A 22,599-nucleotide genomic window follows, 5' to 3' on the forward strand; every position below is an offset into this window, starting at 1 on the left:
AATCACTCCCAAAAGAGCTTTGGGCAAATCACCTTTCATGCTAGTATATGGAAGTGAAGCAAGGCTTCCCTTATCCCTTGAGTTTTCATCTCTAGACCTACAACATTAGTTGGAGCTCTTAGAAAATGATTCCCTATCAGTAAGATATGTAAAGCTTATAGAGCTTGAGGAGGTCAGAGAGAGAGCTAAGGAGACCTTAAATGTCCGTCAAGGACAAGTAAAGAGAAATCCATTTTAAGGACCCTCAAAGTTGGAGATTTTGTCCTAAAATGGGATGCTAACAAAGAAAAGGTAGGGAGACACTCAAAATTTGATCCAATATGGAGTGGTCCCTATGTGATTATAGGCTGCAAGGAGGCTTATTCTTTCACTCTAGTCATGCTAAACGGTGAAGACCTCCCTATTGTAGTTAACAGTATACACCTCAAAGCATGTTCTTAGGGTGACTTTGCAAATCCTTTTGTAAATATTGTGAATATCTATAATTTATGCTCTTCTTCTTTTCATAAGTGATCGTGCACAGGGCAATCCCTTCAGATTGGCCAAATTTTGATCTTTTATGGATTCAGAGAGGGTTCCCTTTTCTATTCTCCTTTTGTGACTCTATGCCCAATAGATACTCTTCAAACATCTGGTCTTGCTTTAAGTAGGCTTAGGGACCCCTCTCAGTCACCCAAATGTTAACCCTGTTCTATCAACTTAGCTGCAGATCCAATCTGATAATTTCAATGCTTTTTTTGCATAACTTGCGTGTTATGTGCATTTTTGTTGGTAGGGAGTAGTTGGGGCCTTTTCATCTTTTTAGGGACCTATGTTCTATTTTTTAGTTGACCATTTGGGGCGGTCACTTTCACTTAAGGCTACTAGTTGATGGATGCTAAGTCCATGGTAGAACCGACCCCTTTCACCCGCTACCGCCTGGCGGAGTTCACTTATCGCATTATCGCATCAGATAGGAACACTTGGAGTTTTGTTCGTTGTTCCGATCTTCCATTTTTGCATGACAATGTGATATACAATGGTGAGAGGGGATAAGGTTGTTGGTGGAGTTCCTTGTTATATCGTGTGGTCGATATTTTTTAGTTTTTGTTCCTTTTGGCGATTATTCCATTTTCACGTGACTACGTGATATGTGATGGTGGGACCTTCCTTATGGATAAGTGAAGAGGATCCCACATGACATGCCATCCCAAGTGGATCAGTTGGCGACTAACAGGTTCTCTCAGTGGATAGGTGGATTTTGGTGTGTCTGGCTTGCGAATGGAAAGGGGCCCTTTTAGCTAAACCTTTGAGGACCGATAAAGCAATTATTTTGTCTGGCTAAAAGGCAATGTCTTAGCAAAACACAAGCTTCCAATGGGCCTAGCTAGAAGATAGTGAAGGCCTTTTGGGTCAGAGTTCTAAATGTAAACAAAGCAAATTTTTTGTCTTGTTAATGTCTTATGTTTTATAGATGCTTGTGGAGACTTTTTGACGCCATCTCACGTATCCATCTTCGTGCAAAATGACAAATCTAATAGCCAGGATTCAAACCTACGGCTAGGTGGAAAATTTAAATTCTTTCCAGGTGTGAGGTCACATAACATTAAGGTTGGTGATCAAGGTTTGATTTTTGACCTGATTTCATCCAACCACCAAATTTTCTTGCCATTATTCTAGATATGACCCTGTGGTTGGTTTCAGATGCCACCTACGGCTCTTTATTATAGATAGAAGACTTATGGGTCTGAAGGCCTTTTCCAGACACCATCCCAATGTAGAATTCTCCTAATTTTTAGGAGATGATTGTCCCTCCCCACACCTTTGCAGCCAATTTTGAACGTTGCCCATGCTCATTCAATGCAATATGAGGACATTTTGCCTTGCAAGTGTGTCTACACAAAGATCTCCCCTTTGTGTGCATGGATTTTGCTTTTCCAATGACAGAGGATGTTCTCAAAGATGAATTCAACATGCTATCAGATCATCCTTGATCTGATCTTCTCCTCCTCTCAGATATTTTATAATCTAACCCTAGGAGGGTTAGGGTTTCAGCTGTGATTCAATTTTGAGTTATGCTTCAACTATAAAGGCATTTTTTGTATATTTCCTCAGTATCTTCTTTCTTTCTTTTGGAGAATTCTTATGTCTCTCTGCACTTGTAAATTTTGCCTTGCCCTTTCATTAATAAAAGTAGTCTAACTTGCCTCCTTTTAGTTCTTGCAATTTGTGTAATGTTTTACCTCTTTGCTTGAATGCATTCTTGTTTATTTTCTAAGTATATGTGGTTGTGTTAACTCCTCTTAGAGCTTCATATGTGAGCTAAGTGCAACTCCTTTTGATTCTCATAAGAATCCTAACCTTCACTCATGCTTGTGGAAGCTAACTAGGATAGAAATATGTGCATACCCAGGATAGTTTTCTTGATGTCTTGTGAAGTTATAGGCAAAAAGATCATAGTTTCAATCTAGGTGCAAACCCCTTTTCCCCTCTTTTAGTATCCCTTCCCTCTTTCTCCCTTTTCCTTTTCATATCAGTAGATTAGACTTTCATGTGTTGGGTTTGTCCAACACTTTGCATCTGACTGAAAGGAAGTCGACCTTCTCCAGAGATTCAAACTCACTTCTACAAGTCCCACACTTGGGAGGTTGTTTCCACGTTGCACAAGGTTGACGATCAAGGTTTTTCATCAAGCGGGTTCAAATTTTGTGACAATAGTAACCATCCCATTTAGTGCATGCAATTTCTAGTATAAGTAGCAAGCAATGAGCACAATGTTTTGTCATTAAAAAAACCATCTCAAGGCTTGTCCCATAATTTTATCCTTTGCACTAAAGTCATCCCCAATGAACTTGAAATGGAAGAGTTCAACTCAAGAATCGAAAGGCAACCTAGTATAATGTTGGGTAAAAAAAATTTGAAATAATGAAGGTTTACAAAATGTGAGTTTCATGACAACACATGAGATAATATCTCTCCAAAGGCAGGTTATGATCTCTCCTAATTGTAAGGAAAGGCTCCCCCTTTCTAATGCAATCACTTTCTATTCTATCTACCTATTAATTTTACACTATTCCAAGATGAAACAACAACGTATTCCTCTTTCTTCAAAACCAGTTATATCTAATTCTCTTTTTAGAACATATTCCTTTAACTAAAATGATTTTGATTTTGCAGTAATATTAAAACTAAGATAACTAGGAAGTAAAGTGTATGTGAAAGAACAAAGTCTTCTGTTACTTTGCTTTTCTGAAAATAATGTGGGGATGGGCCTTGTGTACACAAAGAACTCAAAGATTCTTTTGAATACCTAAGTCCTATCAAGCACTGTAACCCAAACACAAATATACAACTAGCTCAAAGACTTACAAGTTTATTGCAAGATTTTCTACTCTAGCAAGATAATCAACACAGCACAAAGACTTTACTTCATATCCTCTCAATATAAAATTTGAAGATAACTTGTAAAATCTCAAAGACTTTAAACAACCATCTCAACCTATTTCCAATCTTTGAATTTTCTAAGTAACATAAAGATTACACGTAAAAACTCAAACAACTTTTCAATATCTTGCATCAACAACTATGCTCAAATTTAATCTTTCAAGAAAATATGACATAAAAGACATAAGAAAATTTATACCATACACAAGATTGATCTCAACGCAAAGTTTGAAAGCCCAACTTTTCTTCTCTTTGATTAAATTACAAATTTACAAAATGAACACCAACTCTCAACTTGCTCTTCACTTTGGTAGAGTTTTGTTGCATAAACAATGATGAAAAAAAGATCCTTATTACAATACTAACCCTCATATTTATAGAAGAGGGGTGCAACATGACAATAGGAAACTAAAACTAATTCTAAGGCTAAGTCAAAAGAAGAGTTCAATTTGACTTAGGACTTGTGCAGCCAATATGTGCACATGAGCATATACAAAATGACACCTAAGGTGTCGATTGACATAACAAAATGCCAGTAGGAAAAACACAAAAATGACTAAGTGTCATCTTCTTCATGTTGAATGTCTTTTTTGGAACTCTCCAAATTTCTGCAAGACATTCTTCATCTGAACTCCATTAGGCCCTTGGGTATGACTGGTAATGATCTTGACCTGCATGATGGAATCCTCCAAGTCAGTGCAACACTTCCTGTGTTTCTTCAAAAGTAAATCCAAAAAATCTAAAATGAACTGAAGCTCAACCAATCTATCAACTAAGGATAAAGAGAAATCCTCTCTATCAATTTTAGTGGTCACAAGAAAGCTAAACTCTTTAATGACCTCATCAACATCAAGAACTTTTTCATTTTCATCAAGAAAAGCACATGGAATTTCAAAGATCTTATCAATAATCTCCTTCTTATTGTCTACACATTCTTTCTAGGATTTTCTCATGTCCCTAGCTAGACGAGCTCTAGAATGTTCATTTGATGTTCCAATACCTCTCATTTCTAAACATACATATTCCATGAAGGAATAACAACATTTTGTATAAGATCATTTAGATAAACATCTTCAAATTTCAACCACATTTCAAAATCTTTCTCTTGTGATTCAATTTCTTGGGAGAAAGCTTCTATAGTGTTGTCCACTTCTATCCTTACGACATCAAGGTAATTTAAAATGGTGAAATTTGAATTTAGGATTCATGTACCTTGACTCAACATCATGTCCATCCATTCTCCCTCAACCCTACTCCATGATGCTACTTGCTCGACTCTTTTCACAACTTGTTCATCCAATGATGAAGTCACTGGTTTGATGGATTTTGAGGACTTGGTTACTTTGATGAGTATTGAGGTAAGTTATTTAACTCATGCCTTGAGTTGATCCTTTTTAGCCTTATCCTCATCATACCTAAATACAAGAGCCTCTAGAGCTAACTAAGCATCTTGGGTAGCAGAGTCATGTGTTTTCTTTCCTAACTCAGTCCTACTGATGACATAGTTTAAATCCTAGGTCTTGTCAATATCTGTCTTTGGAGGAGGAACAACAACCTCGACATACTTGTTCCTTTCTTTATCCACCTTTACCATTGACAAGGTTTTAGCTTTCTTGGTGGTCTAGGGTTTGATGAGAACAAGTTTACTAAAATCAAAGCCATCAAGAGACACTGCTTGCTTCTTTCTTTTAAAAGCATTTGAAAATAACCAAGGTGGCAAAGTTGAATTATCATCCTCACCTATCGCCATATCTTGAGAGGGATTGGTTGAATCTTGAATAGTGGTAGTTACAATAGGTGATTTCATAGTAACAACATTGGTAGGATTTTAAAGGAACGAATCATTTGACTTAGGAAAACTCTCTATCATAAACTTATCAAAGTCATCTAACATAGAGGCAGATACCTCAAATAAATTGGGAGAAGCAGAGAAAACATTTTCAATGTTATCATGGTGGGTATCTAAGGTAGACTCACTAGCATTGGCAAAAGAAACATGAACAACATTGCTAGGAGAAATACAAGTGACCACAAGGGGCTCTGATTCAGAAGTAGAAATAGGAACTTGCATCATGGATGAAGAAACAGATACCGGGGGTAAGGACTTATCTACTTGTGGTAGTCCTTCTTCATCATATTATTCTTATTCTTGATCACCAACCTAGCCATCTCCCAACTGGTCAACATCAATAGGTTCTTCATTAGGATTCTCACCTTCCAATTGTTCATCTGATACTTCAAACTCCTATGTCTCATGAACATTAGAGGCTGATGGTTCTCCTTGGGTTTTTCCTTTCTTGGTCCCAACTGTGAACTTCAATTTGGGAGACTTTGCTAGAGTGGAAGGATATTAATTATTATTGGCTCCGATTTCTAAACTCTTTCCAACTTGACCATTAGTATCATCAGAGCCAAAGGAGAAGGGTTTCAATGTAATACCCTTGCTTGGAACCCACATATTTGTATTCGAGAGAATACTTTGAAACCTGTCTTTGATTGAAGTTTATTCTTTTTGTGACGATTGAATCAAAGGAAAAGGAGTAGAGGAGACCTTCTTTTCAGCATAGGTAAAGTACAAGACATTAGCATCCTCTTCCAAATCATCTAGGATGTTAGGAAGGTCGAATTCCCAAATTTGATCAACTGTCAGCCGATAATAATCTAGCTTTCTGATGTCATGCTCGATCCTACAATCAACCAAAACATCTTAAATACGGTGAACATGAATATAAGCTTTTTCAAATTACTTTGTATTCCCTTGTAGTCGAAGTCTTTCCTTGCCTTGAAGAACCTCATGGTTACTCTTCTCATCTCTTCCTCCATTTCTCTAGCTTTGAAGATTGAGTTGATATAATATCTACCAATGGTCAAAGTAAACTTCAAACTTATTTTGTGAGAACTTGATTGGGCCTCACGGACTGCCACCATCTGACGAGCCAACTCCATCAAACAATTTTGTCTGATGGATACCTCAGGAGCATAAATGGCTCACCATTGAAACATCCAACCCTAAGATATGTGAAATTAGGGAATTGAAGGAACATAAACCCATATTCATATACCACCTCCCAAGCATGCTCTAATACTCTTCTATTGTACTATTATTATTCAACATACACATATGGTATCCAAAGAAAGCATCATTCACTCTTTGGAAATGATTGAGACTATTCTTCAATACCAACTAGATGTAGTAATTGTGCACAACAAGTTGCCTTTTGTCTCCTATTGTAGATAGTCCTAGGAAATGTCTCATTAAAGCTTCTACATACACCACGTAGGAGGTCATGTAGAACTTAAAAGTGGTAGGCACCTTTGTAAGATGCTCACAAATAGCATCACTAATTTGTTTTCCCTAGAATATCTTCTCCTTATTTTGTCTGATAACATGGATATATTGATACATCCATTTATAATAGGTGTTAGAAATGGGAAGACCTTTCACCCTACTCGGGAGAGTTATCAATCATTTGCCTCTTCAATGAAATCACTTCTAGGGAGAGTCTCTAACCATCTGGTAATTGTAGGCCTTGGGGTTTTCAACCAGTTATCATTCATATTCTTCCTACATTTGTCAAAATTTCTATTGTAGTACCTAAGCTGATTGCTTTGTGATTTTTGAATATTTTTCAATGTTGGGACACTTAAAGATAGTATTGAAGAAATCCTCATCTAGCTTGATCAACTTCTTACCAGTTTCATCTTTTACACTTTTGCTAGCCGGATCAAAGTGACCCAAAACTGTTATGACGAATTCAGGGTCTTGAGTAGACATAGGGAAAGCCACAAACAAATGGATACCACTATTGATGATGGATTCCATTTTGTAAAATGAAGGAGGCTTTTCCATCCTTTTTAGAAACTTAGCTAGGTCAACATGACCTATCTTTGTGTCCCTTATATGATCTATGTTTGATGAAACTGAAGAAGGCGGGAAGATTGGATGTGGGTCTTGCTTCTTGAACTGCATTGCCTTCTTGCTTAGACAGGCCTCTGTCATTTGCACAGTAATAACACTATGATAGGAAAAATCATCAGTACTAGAGAAGTGCAATTGATAAACCATTTTATCCATTTTGAAATGAACAATCTTCTGAAAATGATACATTTGGAGGCATTAGGGTTTCCAAAAACCCACATTGTATCTTGGTAGTTCGGAGGTAAATCGGGCTTATGAGCCCTATCACTAACACATTTGGGGTTGTTTTTCAATGAGCTATCATCGTAATTCTGACATATTATTGTCGTAGATCTGACGAAATGACGAAAAAAATTTCGTTGCTCAAATTTCTTCGGGTTATGCGATGGATAGATGTTTGTCAGAATTCTAACACCTTTGGCGGAAGTTGACACATAATGTGGTGGTCTAATTTGTTGGAATTCCGACGAAGTTACTAATCTTCCGATGAACCATGCACTAGGTTTTTCATCAAAATTCTAATAAAAAAGGGCATTATGCTCTGACAAGAATGGTACACCTACAACAAATTTTTTTGTCATAGGTACAACATTCCTGTCGGAGCATAGTGCCCTTTTTCTAACAAAAAAGGGCATTATGCTCCGATGAGAATGGTGCACCTGCAACAAAATTTTTCATTGTAGGTACAACATTCCCGTTAGAGCATAGTGCCCTTTTTTGTCTGAATTCTGACAACAAATGCAAGGAAGCTCCGACGGGAATGATGCACTTGCAATAAAATGTTTCATCGTAGGTACAACATTCATGTCGAAACATCCTTTTTTGTCGGAATTCTGACAACAAATGCAAGGAAGCTTCGACAAGAGTTTTGTGCCTACGACAAAATATTTTGTCACAGATACAACACTCTTGTCGAGGCCTATGATGGGCATGTCTGTTGGAATTCTGACGAACATGCTATATTTAAAGAAAAAAAAAACAATTGCCATCAAGGAATATAAAGCATTACAAATATAGAATATGATTTGACAAGCTTTCTCAAATATTGAACTACCCCTATATAACTCCTTACCTCAATGACTAACTAACTATGGTAAACTATATATTCTAACAATACACAAAATCAACAATCCCATATATTCTAACATTATACAAACACAACCAAGAGGGGCTATTTGGGTAATGAAGACCTTGATAAAGCATGGATATGAGAGTGAGATGCAGATATTACAATCATAGCAACACACTAAGATTATAAAGATCTCAAGCCACAAAGTGACCTTTCACAATCCATAAGCAAAGATGTTCATATACAAGGATTGGATCAGAAAAAATTGTAGCAAGATAATGATAGAGAGTAGATGCAGTTAACAACTCTACCCAAGTAAGGATTTGATTCAATGCCAAAAGGGCCAAAAGCAGTTACAATGATTTAGGGTTAAAGGGATATAAGGTTTAGATGAATGAGAACATGATAGTATCGTAGCAGCAATATGAATAAATATTTGATAGTCCTTGAGTCTGATAGACCTACAATACACAGTCAAAATAGTAACATCATTTAAGCAAAAGGACAATTCATAGTTATATAGACTATCAAGAATATCGGTCACAACAATGCAGTCATTGTCACAAAATGTCAAAGATCAAGCTACATTGATAGTTTAAAGCTTCAACATAGAACCAAGATAAGCATTAAAGTAATTAAGAGGTGTATAAGCAACTATGGTAGATATGAAAGAAAAAAGCACAACACAATGTATAGCATCACATAATCTAGTCATATGATAAAGGCATTAGGGAAAGGTTTCAACATCAATGAACAAAATGCCTTATCAAGGGACAATGATATTCATAAGATTGAAAGTAGTCACTAGGATGAAAAGGTGACCCTTGGAGTTACCAACTGAGTTGAACATCTAGTGAACGTGATGGAACCAGCTCCTAAACAAGATAGACTAAAACCTACTTGATTGAACCTAATATCACCTTTAGCCAAAGTGGTAACTCAAAGCATACACCTAATGGACCAATATACATTACTGCTATAACTAATGACAAACCCACATGTAGGGTGCTTATTGATACACTACGTATGGTTAATATGTATACAAAAGAATATATTTTCACATATGCATTATATTGATACAATTATGATAAATCCAAAGTCTTGATTAAGGTGCATGATGGTTTCACTTGTCCCACCATTGGTTCCATCACCGTCAAGTTAAAGTTGAATTTAAAAGCTTAGATGTTCCTTTTATCGTTATTTATACCTTAGACCAATTTCATGTGAAGTCGGCTCATTTTTTAAGGCAGTGCCCTATGTAGTCCATTAAAATGTTGAAGTTCTCAGTTCAAAGACAAGTGTAAACTATATTTCATAGTGGGTTCTAGCCCTTGTTTAGACAACTATTTGGTGTATTTGGTGACTCCTAATTGATAATATTTGATCTCAGACTTAGACAACTATTTGGTGTATTTGGTGACTACCCTTTTAAAAAGTTAAATGAATATTTGCTTATGTAATCAGCAATATGAATATAAACAACAAAATCTATTTTTTGTAATCAGCAATATGAATATAAACAAAAAAATCTTAATCAAGGACCTTACCTTTGATGGTCTCCACTAAGTAACTTCTTGTGTTGTTGTTCGTGTTGGCTCTGTTGGACCTTGCAATTAAGATTAAATACATATTATTCAATAAGATTAACAGTGGAGCCTAATGAAATATTGAAAAGTGAGTTACCTTATTGAGCTTCTCTTTGTTTCAAGAATAGTTTAATATTCTCTGCTTAATAGGGCCAACCACGTGAAGGTGGAAGCTCATTTGGCCCTCCTCCCCCTAACATCACTATAAATTCCTCGTTAACATATAACATCCATTCATTCTTTCATCCATTGATAAAATATAACATTCATTCATTATCACATAACATTCATTAACACATAAAATTCATTAACATTAATTAACACGTAACATTCATCAACATTCATTAACACATATCATTCATTAACATTCATTAACACATAAAATTCATTCATTAACAAATAATACGATTACAATCATTTATTTTTTAAATTTTTTTGAAGCTAAATAAACACTAAGTGGAGCATTGTTTTCTTCATCATTTTGCCCCTCTTCAGTTGTTGTGCCCTCTGCTTGTGATCTTAATGTATGCCTAGTCCTGTACTCATGACGAGAATGCATAGGCAAAGGGGGCTTCGCTACAATAACAAAGAAATGGGTTAAATTCATAAGATTTTTTTTATTGTTACAAGTATTTCATTGATTAAAAGAACATTACAGGGGTGCTCTTTACCTGATGGGGCCACATCATCTTCCTGATTATTTTGTCTAGCCTCATCCTCAACATGTTGAACACCCTCTAAATCCTCTGGAGTTGAAACACACACGAAAGGTTACATTAATCAATACACCAATTGCAATTAAATTCATTTAAAGGAATAATAGTGGTCCTCTTTACCTGATGGGGGCACATCACGTTCATGATGTTGTCTACCCTGATCATGCTCCACTTGTTCACCATGCTCTACATGCTCTAAAATAAAAACAAAAAGGGTTACATTAATTACTACACCAATCTCAATTAAAGATGTTTAGTTGTATTAATAATTACATAAAAAAAATTGTATAGCACATGAATACCTCCAGTATCAGGATGCACACCATAACCTTCATCATGTGCAAGTTGTGTTCCACCCTTAGCAGTCTGCATTCCAATTCCATGTGCATTGTTATCATTGCTTTCTTATTTAAAACAAATATAGTCACTTTATGTTGGAAATTAAAATTGAATAGATTATTGCTCAAGTATTCAATTTTAAATAATTTTCATTTAGCTTATTTACCTATGTGATAGATGCATCAAAATCTTGTGTTTGCCCACTCAATTCTCTTAGGCATTTAGCCATGACTCCATAGCCTTGCTAGAAGGCAATTTTTATGTCATCTTTTGTGGGTGCTCTATTGAATTCAGAGCCCTGCATTTTTGCTTAATATCATGAATTTTTCTTCTATTGTTTGATTAAAAAAAATTGTTTGCAATTTATTATTTCGATGCGATATTTCATTTTTTGATACTTACAATTCATGCGGCAACTTTCATATAACCACCAGAGCCAAGTTTGTGTTGCCCGTGCTTTTCTAGTCTCGCCTTAGTTACCTTCGATGTGTCAGGCAGCCTATGAAAAGTTTGAAATATGTTAGATTATGTAAATATAAAGAGTAATTAGTACATAATTTCAGTGTTAATAGTATCACATACCTTCCTTCTCCTGATGGTCTATGTCCTTTCCTCTTTTTCAGTTTTCTCCTTTCCATCCCAAACTAGGTCTTTCCACTCCCTCTTTGGAATCATGGGGGGATGCTCGTACTTTTTGTTCTTCTCTAAATGTGTCCTATATTGGTCCCTCACATACTTTAGATATGTGCCAGGTTTCTAAAGGACCTTGGTTTTGTTGAATGTGTCATTTTCAAACAACACAACCAAACGGTTTATGAGTTCATCTTTTAATTGTTGATTTTGGGCATTCCACCATGAACATATGGTGGGCTCGAAGATCTCCAATGTAATATCATTTAGATGTTTATAAAAAACATTGCCTGCAAAAAAATCATGGGGTCATTAGTCCAAAACATGTGATCAATAAGTAAATTACAATTGGACTATATATAACAATTATTTTAAAGTACCTGGAACCTTCTCTATCTTTATGGGAACAAGATCATTGGTCACCACAAATGTGATCGACAATGTTCCCATACTAGTAATACAGGAAGATCCAAGAAATGTTGCTAAAATATCACCACTAATGGCCTCTGCATCCCCAGGTGCATGTCCTATTGCACAGGTCAGTGTAGTACTTGATGACTATATGTTGCATGTTGCTGACATTGTAGTTGGCAATATAGGTGTTGATGATGAGGTCGGATGAGGTTATGAATGGACAAGAACATGGACAACACCTAAAGATTAATACATTAAATATAAGAGCAATAACACATTAACAAAAGGACATGAACATGCAAAAATATGAGCTGGTGTATGCACAGAACATGGTCATCACCTAAACTACCTAAAGTACCCTGATCATGGCCACCAGCTTCATAAGGACGCAATAATTCCTATAAAAACAACACATACATATTTTACTTCAAGACATAAAAGAGTATAAAATATAAACCATGAATGAACTTATGTTATAATTAAAGATTTCATGACTTCTTACTTGCAAGTTTTGTGCTCTCTCTGTCAATTGTTTCACCCTCTCTTGTATCTCATAAGTTTGAGGGACTATGAATAACAATTTAAGAAATTGTTTATTAATTTTTTTTGCATCTTTCTTATCATTTCAGCATGGTTTGTGGAATATGTGATGTCATCATCACATAATAGTGAGTCCACCTTTGTATCGATGTTCTCAGCTACTATAGGTGCCTTTCCCCGAACATCTGTCTGTGAGAAGAATATTAGTAAAATTATGAAAATTAATCAAAAACCCTAAAGAAAAGAACATAATAATATAACATTTTTCTTGTATACAATTACAATGAGGTTTACCTGCTTGGTAGAAGTGCTCAGAGCTACATCCTGATCTATGTTATGTGTCAGATCAATGTCGCGTTGTGACAAAAATTAAATATAAAAAACATTACCGAAATGAAACCAATATACTTACGAAAAAAACTTAATAATAAAAGGTATATTAGAGTCATTAATTAGAGGTTGGTTTAAATGGCATATATAAGTAAACACCACCCCCATGATAGTGACTTTGTTTGTATCTATGCAATTCAAATTGCAATAGATTAGCAACTCTTCCCCTGCACTTATTGATTTTATCGCACATACGAATACACAGTTTCCCTCGTGCGCCTCGAATATGTAATTGGGTTGCCTATAAGTTGACCCAGGTCGTGTACTATTTATAAAACCTGCAATATTCCCTGTTGCTTTTGGCCTTCTGTCAATGTACATAGCCACTCTTTTACTTTGATCACTATCTTTTAGCTGTATATAATTTGCTGACAGCGCATACCTATGCATACTTCGTGTATATCAAACCAACTGCATCTAATTTTTGTAATTGTAACAGGGTCCGACATACTCCATCAATTTAGCAACTTTTTTGTAATAGACCTTTATGCCATTCATGGAAAATAGGCAAAAACCATGTAATAATGATGGTGCTATGCAATATATCTTCCCGTTAACACAAAAAATAGTTGTTAAAGGGGGAGATTGTTGGCATTATGGATGAATTGATTATGTGTTGCATTGATGTTTTGTCATTGATGTCAACACTAGCTGTTATGGATGGTTACCAACAGATAGGTTACTCGTAGAAGATTTAGTGTTACCGACAAAAGAGTTTGTCTGTTGACACTTCCGACATGTTTGGATCAGTGAAGCATATTGGATTTCATGTGTTATATGCTCCATGAGCATGTTTTGGTCAGTTGGTATTGGCTTGGAAATTGGATGTTATCATACGCTTTGGTAAACCCTTATCGACACTGGTTTAAGGCTTTACCGATAGAGCTTGCATTGAGGAATTGTGACAGGATGCACAATTAGTGTTGGTGCAGCTTCTTTGAGGATTTCAGGATGCTGAAGATGTTCTTTGATCGTTCTTCAAATGCTTGAAGACTTTGCTTTAGCATGGTGGACCCAAAATTGGTCCGGTACCTATCTAGGTTATGGACTGGTATCATGCTAGCGTGTACTCTACATGTTACCTGGATGATTCAAGATGTTTTATGGATTTGTTATTATTGTTTTGGTCTTAAGACAACATGACATATCATTGTAAATGTAATTATGTAATGATATTATTGTAATATCTTTAGGTGGCCAACCTAATTGGTTTAGGCCTTAGGGTTTGTATAAATAAGAGGTAGAAACTCTTTGTAAAGTATCATGGTTATTGGAAAGGTCATGGTCAAGAAATGTAATGTGCGAATATTGTAATATCATTCAGGTAGAGGAGTTGGTCGATCATTGGTGATCGAATTGGATTCAGAAGAGGATTTAGTCCTCTGACACTAAGCTTAACCGGGACTATAATCAGGCATAGTAGATGCCATTTATAGCAGTTCACTATTGGATTGTTATCCATTTATCTTGAGAAGGTTGTAGCCTCTCTGTAGTCAGTGATACTCTTTTGTAATGAGCAGTATGCTCTAGGCAATGTGCCTTCCTACAAGTGTAGGCCCCTCTTGTAACACATACTTTCTGCAGAAGTATCATCTGACTGTGGGTAGGTTTCCCACCGTGGTTTTTCCCTTTCCGGGTTTTCCATGTACAAATCATGGTGTTATGTGGTATGGTTTCTTTGCATTGATTATTTGGTTAATTGTTAAGTTGTATTGTTTACTGGTATCTGTTCCTATCGGCATCTGTCTGTGCTTTACTGGTACTTGATTTTCTTAAAGGTCATATTGTGGATTAAAAGTTATAATCTGTTAACAAATGATTCACCCCCCCCCCCCCCACCCCCACTCAGTTGTTCACCAATTATCCTAACAATTGGTATCAGAGCTTTGGTCCTCTTTTGAAGAAGCTTAACCGCTTGAGGTAGATCCTATGGAAACTAACACAACTAATCCACCGACAACTATTTTCAGAAAAGAAATCCCTAAGCTTGATGGAACAAATTATGGGATATGGAAAATTCGAATGGAGACTCATCTTAGATGTCTTGGCAAGGATATTTGGGAGATCACTAAGAAAGGATACACACCTTATGATCCGACATATGGCAATCCTGCTCCTACAGACCTAGATAAGAATATTGAAAATGATTGCAGAGCTAGAGAAGCCCTCTTGTGTGCCCTTACTGATCAACAGATTATGGGATTGACTAAAAAATCATCAACTAAGGTTATATAGGACAAATTGAAAACTCTGAATGAAGGTGACCCTACTGTCAAAATTGCTAAACTTGATGGTTACCGGGTAAGATATGAAAACTTGAAAATGGAAGATAATGAAAGAATTGCTTTGTTTATGGAAATAGTAAATGAGATTTTTATGGGAAATCAATGTTGTGGAGGATTTGTAAGTGAAGATGAAATAGTTTCCAAAGTCTTGAGAGCCCTTCCACCAACTTACAAGATGAAGGCAACTACTATAAATGAGTTAAGAATGTTGGCATATGTGCAGAGTTTGATGACATAATGGGATTGTATGTTGTCAATGATGTCAATATGTTGAAGTATGAACTGGTATATTAAAGTAAGCAAACTGGCAAGTGAACTGATATGATGGTATGAACCGATATATGCAAAAAGTGAATTGGTATGTTGGAGTGTGAACTGGTATATGGAAAGTTTGTATCGGGGTTTCATTTGATATGACTACTGGTTGGTAGTCTCAGCTTCAGAGTTTCTAGTTGATGCATTCCAAGTCTGTGTGATTCAATCGATGACATCCTGTGATGAGTTAGCATTGAAATGAAGATTAGATCACGTTGCCATGTCAGCCTTGTGCACATGAAGAATCTCCTTGAGGATCTTGCATGAAGAAGATTGATTCTATCTACCTTAGGAATGTGCAAAATCTTAGTAAACGGTGGAGAGCACGTGATGAGTTATCAACTTCCAAAAGCGGTGAAGAGTGGATGATGGAGAATGTCTTGAGATTTTTTCAAGATTGTTTTACCCTATGTAATGTGTTTAAACGGCCAGGATTGGACTGACTGTATTGTTAACCTAGATGCTTAGGGTTTTAGGTTTTGGCTACCGACCTAATTGTTGTCTATAAGGTTGATGATGATTTTTATTTGAAGTTGTTGGCAAATGTATGTATGTGAAGTGATTCTTGCCAGACTGGAGAAGTGAGTAGAGATCTTCAAAGTGTGATTGCATATGTAAAGGAAATGAAGTGGATCTACCTTGGCATTAAGTGTTGTTATCAGATCAGTGTATTACCTGTTGACTTCTAACCATTTTAGCAGATGGAAAATCCCTTTACTGGGTAGCTTTAATAGGATTTTTGTAAATCCTTTAACAGGGTGACTCAAAATCATTGAGTTCTTAAAATCCTCTCACAAGGTAACCTTTAACAGGGTTTTAACCTCTAACCGAGTATTTAGCCATCCCTTAACCAAGTGATCCCTAGCAGGATCGGTTCCTAGCAGAACCTATTGTAAAGTCTTTAACCGGACTAGGGTCCTAACAGAGCGAACTTCAGAAGAGTTCAAGATCAACTTGTGGGTATTCATCCCCACCGTGGTTTTTCCCAGTTGGGTTTCCACGTGAAAAATCAGTGTGTTATGTGTGATACTTTTTCATGTGATATTTTAGTGTTTTCTGTTAAGCGGTAATGCAAGTTGATCCAATGGTTATTGTATTTCTGATGTATTACTTGCTTAGGCATATGGGTTAAGTTGAGATGAGATATTAGGTTTTGAGAAGATCTAGATGTTACCGGTTTATGTCTTTTACAGTCATACTATGTTTTACTAGTAGTACCTTGATTTAGATCGGTGATATTGTTTACCAGTTAGTGCAGTCTTTGTAGTTTAAGTTGTTGAAGAAGTTTTTGTCCATACTGATTCACCCCCCCCTCTCAGTATCTATTGGGTATTTACTATTCATCATTATTCATCAAAGAACAAAGACAAACACTTCAGTCAACAAAGATATTCTGATTGGGAAATTATTTGCTTTTGAGCTTGAAGAATTTGGATCTTCTAGAGTTGTGAAGTTTTAACCTTCTTTTCATGCATCATCATCAACATCTACTGGCAAGAGTGATTGGAGAGCCCTTTATGCAAAAGAACTGGAAGACATGAGGAAAGAAGATGAAGAGCTTGAGCAACTTGAAGCCTTATTTGCTAGAAGAGTACCTAAAGGACCAACTGGAAGTAAGTATGAAGGAAACACACCTTTTAAATATTTTTTATGTAATAAGATTGGTCATTTTGCATCTAGATGTCCTGAAAGGAATGCAAGGTTTGAGGAAAGAGTTAAGAAAACTTTTAAGCCTAACCTGAACAGATATAGATTCAAGAAAAGTAAACAATGATACATAGCAGATGAGGAAGGAGTAATAGATGAATCTGGAGATGAACCGACAAAAGAATCTGCTAGTGGATCTGGAAATGGTAAGGAATGGGTGTTCTATGCTTTGAAGGAAGATGAACCAGAATCGGCTATCATAAATGAAGAAAAGGCCTTGGTAGCAAAAGTTGAAGATAAGGATGAATGGGTAATTGATAGTGGATGCTCACATCATATGACTAGAGATAAAGGGAAATTTTTGTCCCTACAAGAATACAATGGCGGTCAAGTCAGATTTGGATATGACAAGGCATGTATGATCAAAGGTAGAGGTATTATTTCTTTGGATGGCAAGCATAATACTGATAATGTCTATTATGTAGAAGGTTTAAGGCATAATCATTTGAGTGTTGGAAAATTAGTTGATAAGGGTTTTCAACTTTAGTTTAAAGATAGAAAATGCAAAATCATTAACAAGACTGGTTTGGAAATTGCAACCGGTATTCAGACAGGAAGTAATATCTTTCACTTGAACACTGGTAATAAGACATGTTTGATTGCTCATATTGATGAGAGTTGGCTATGACATAAGAGGTTGTGTCATGTTAATTTTGATTGTATTGTTAAGATCAGTTCAACTAAGGTAGTTGGAGATATACCTAAGATTATGAAGCCTCATAATCCAGTATGTAAGGAATGTGAATTGGGTAAGCAAGTCAGAAGTTCTTTTAAGAGCATACATGATAAATCTAATGATGTACTTGATTTGATTCACACTGACATATGTGGTCCAACAAGGACTATAAGCTTTCAAGGTGATAGGTATTTCATGTTGATTATTGATGACTATTCTAGAATGATGTGGGTAACTTTTCTAATGGAGAATTCTAAAGCTTTTGATAAATTCAAGATCTTTAAAGCAAAGGTTGAAATAGAAACTAGATTGAAAATTAAATGTCTAAGATCAGATCATGGTGGTGAATTCACTTCTCATGAATTTAACAGTTATTGTGAGACAAATAGAATCAGGAGACAACTATCTGCACGTAGGACTCCTCAGCAAAATGGAGTAGTTGAAAGAAAGAATAGAACCATTTTGGATGTAGCTAGATCTATGATGATGGAAGCCAAATTTCCTCATATCTACTGGACAGAAGCAGTGAGTACAACAATCTACACATTCAACAGAGTTCACATCAAAGGTGAAACCGGTAAGACCCCTTATGAACTATGGTTTGGACATACACCTACTGTTAAGTATTTCAAAAAATTTGGAAGTAAATGATGTATCAAAAGAGATGATTCAATTAGAAAGTTTGATCCTAGATGTGATGATGGGATATTTCTTGGTTATTCAATTCAGAGCAAAGCATATAGATGTTATAACAAAAAATTGTAGAAAATTGTGGAGAGTGCTAATGTGAAAGTGGATGAACAGTACAAAAATCATTCTATATCATATATCAGGGAACCAACAGTGGAAATGATCATAACTGAACTGAAAATGCCTCAATTGGTATAGGAAGCTGAGACAGTTACACCGGCACAATCAGAAAATTCAACTGTGACTGATGATCAGAGCAGTGAACCTGAAGTTCAAAAGACACCAAGGTATGTAAGATTAAATCATTCTGAAGATCAAATTATTGGAGATAGAAACAAGGGAGTTATGAAAAGAAGAAAAATGGCAAATGAAGAGGTATGTCTTATTTCTCAAATTAAACTGGTAACTGTTATTGAAGCTTGTAAGGATAAACATTGGTTAAAGGCCATGGAAGATGAATTAGATTAGACAGAGAAGATTGAAACTTGGTCTTTAGTTCCCCGACCTAAAAATAAGAATGTTATTGGAAATAAATGGTTTTTTAGGAACAAACTAAATGAGGATGGTTAAGTTATAAGAAACAAGGCTAGATTTGTTTGTAAAGGATATTCTCAAATGGAAGGAATTGATTGTGGCGAGACATTTGCACCTACAGCTAGAATTGAAGTTGTTAGACTATTTCTTGCCTATGTAGTGTATAAGAACTATAAGGTTTATCAAATGGATGTCAAATGTGCATTTTTGAATGGTGAGATTGAGGAAGAAGTTTACATTGAGAAACCTGATGGATTTTCATTGACATATGATAAAGACATGGTTTGCAGATTGAAGAAAGCTTTATATGGTTTGAAACAGGCTCCTAGAGCTTGGTATGCAAAGTTAGATAAATATCTTTTGAAGCTTGGTTTTACTAAAGGTGGTGCTGATAGTAATTTATATTATAAGATCATTGATAATGATATTCTAATTATTGAATTTTTTTTTGATGATATAATTTTTGGAGGAGAAGATAAACTTTGCATGGAATTTGCTAACAACAGGAAGAATGAATTTGAAATGTCCATGATTGGTGAGATGAAATTTTTCTTAGGTTTGCAAATTACTCAAACTGACAAAGGCATTTTTATCTGTCAAACTAAGTATCTGAGGGAATTGTTGAAAAAGTTTGGTATGGAGAATTCCAAACCGGTAAGTACTCCTATGGCTACAAGTTAGAAATTATCTATCAAGGTTAATTCTACACCGGTAAATCAGATAAGGTATAAATCTATGATTGGTGGTCTGTTATATCTAACTTAGAATAGACTTGATATTATGAATGCAATAAGTATTGTTTCAAGATATCTATCAAAGTAATCCTAAAGAAAATCATGAATGTGCAGTAAAGAGGATATTTCAGTATTTGCAAGGAACAATAGAATATGGTTTATGGTATTCTAGAAATGATGATTTCACTTTATGTTCATATATTGACTCAGATTGGGTAGGTGATATTGATGAAATTTAGAGCACTTCTGGTGGAGCTTTCTTTCTTGGAAAGAAACTGGTTTCATGGATAAGCAAAAAATAGTCATGCATTTCTTTATCTACTGCAAAAGTTGAGTATGTTGCAACAACAACTAATTGCACTCAAGTTATGTGGATGAAGCAAATGTTGAAGGATATCAAAGTAAATTGTAGTGAGCTAGTAGTTATCTACTATGATAACTCTGGAGCTATTAACATGTCTAAGAATCTGGTATTTCACTCTAAGACTAAGCATATTTCAATAAAGTATAACTTTTTGAAGGACAAGGTAGAAGAAAAGGAAGTCAAATTGGTTTATGTGAACACTAAAGAACATATTGCAGAAATATTCTCTAAATCGCTGTCTAAAGAATCATTTGAGTATTTGAGAGATAGGTTAGGGGTTTCTTCCCCTCTGATAGAGACTTGATTGATGAAGTTTGTCATCAGTCCGACATGTATTATTAGAGACATTATTCATTCCGGCACTGATGAGTGGTGATACTACTCAGGGGGAGTAGTTAGCTTTGAGATTCAAAGGTTTATATCATTGCTTTGATATTTTTGTTAGATTTTTGGCATTGATGTCAAAGGGGGGGTGATAGTAATGTGAAAAATCATTTCAAACCTTACAGAGATATCATTCACAGGGGGAGAGCTATTGATTGTTGGTTGTCTTCCACAGGGGGAGACTTGTTTGGCATCTCTTGGTACTTAGATGTTTTTCACATTTAGTGTTACCATCAATGCCAAAGGGGGAGATTGTTGGCATTATGGATGAATTGATTATGTGTTGCATGGATGTTTTGTCATTGATGTCAACACTAGCTATTATGGATGGTCACTGACAGATAGGTTACCGGTAGAAGATCTAGTGTTACTGGCAAAAGAGATTGTCTATTGACACTTTCGACATAATTGGATCAGTGAAGCATATTGGATTTCATGTGATATGCTCCATGAGCATGTTTTGGTCAATTGGTATTGGCTTGGAAATTGGATGTTATCATACACTTTGGTAAACCCTTACCGACACTGGTTTAAGGCTTTATTGGCATAGCTTTCATTGAGGAATTGTGACAAGTTGCACATTTGGTGTTGGTGCAACTTCTTCAAGGATTTCAAGATGTTGAAGATGTTCTTTGATCATGATTCAAATGCTTGAAGAATTTTATTTGGCATGGTGGACCCAAAATTGGTCTGGTACCTATCTAGGTTATGGACCCGTATCATGCTAGTGTGTACTCTACACGTTACTTGGATGATTTGAGATGTTTTATGGATTTTTTATTATTGTTTTGGTCTTGAGACAACATGTCATATCATTGTAAATGTAATTATGTAATGATATTATTGTGATATCTTTAGGTGGCCGACCTAATTTGTTTAGGCCTTGGGGTTTGTATAAATAAGAGGTAGAAACTCTTTGTAAAGTATCATGTTAATTGGAAAGGTCATGGTCAAGGAATGTAATGTGTGAATATTGTAATATCATTCAGGCAAAGGAGTTGGTCGATCATTGGTGATCGAATTGGATCCAGAAGAGGATTTAGTCCTCCGACCATGAGCTTAACTGGGACTGTAATCAGGCATAGTAGATGTTATTTCCAGCAGTTCACTCTATTGGATTGTTGTCCATTTATCTTGAGAAGGTTGTAGCCTCTCTATAGTCAGTGAGACTCTTTTGTAATGAGCAGTACACTCTAGGCAGTGTGCCTTCCTGCAAGTGCAGGCCACTCTTGTAACACATACTTTATGCAGAAGTATCATCTAATTGTGGGTAGGTTTCCCACCGTGGTTTTCCCCTTTCCAATTTTTCCACATACAAATCATGGTGTTATGTGGTATGGTTGCTTTGCATTGATTATCTAGTTAATTGTTAAGTTGTATTATTTACCGGTATCTGTTCCTACTGACATCTGTCTATGCTTTACCGATACTTGATTTTCTTAAAGGTCATAATGTGGATTAAAAGTTATAATTTGTTAACAACTGATTCACCCCCACCTTCTTAGTTGTTGATCGGTTATCCTAATAGAAGTTCCTTGGGTACCCATTATTTCTGTAGATGTTTGTACCTCAAGGGCACCTCAATGTCACCTATGCTCTCGTCATCATAAGAACATGACACTCCTTGAGAAAGAAACAATTCCATGTGTTTATGGAATTTTCTTCTAATCTTTTGACCTCTAGTTGATCTCCCTCTTTTAGACCTACTACGTGTCTCGCTTGCCTCTTCTCTTCCTGAATTTCCCTCGCTTGAGGAAGATAGATCTGACAAATACCTATTTGGTGGTACCTGCACTCCATCAAATGAGAGAGATAGTTGGGAGAGGGTCGATTGTCATTGTGAGAGGAAATAAATTTTAGGATTCCATGGAGAGAGACGACAAG

This window comes from Cryptomeria japonica, chromosome 9 (assembly GCF_030272615.1).
Source record: "Cryptomeria japonica chromosome 9, Sugi_1.0, whole genome shotgun sequence".
Lineage (NCBI taxonomy): Eukaryota > Viridiplantae > Streptophyta > Pinopsida > Cupressales > Cupressaceae > Cryptomeria > Cryptomeria japonica.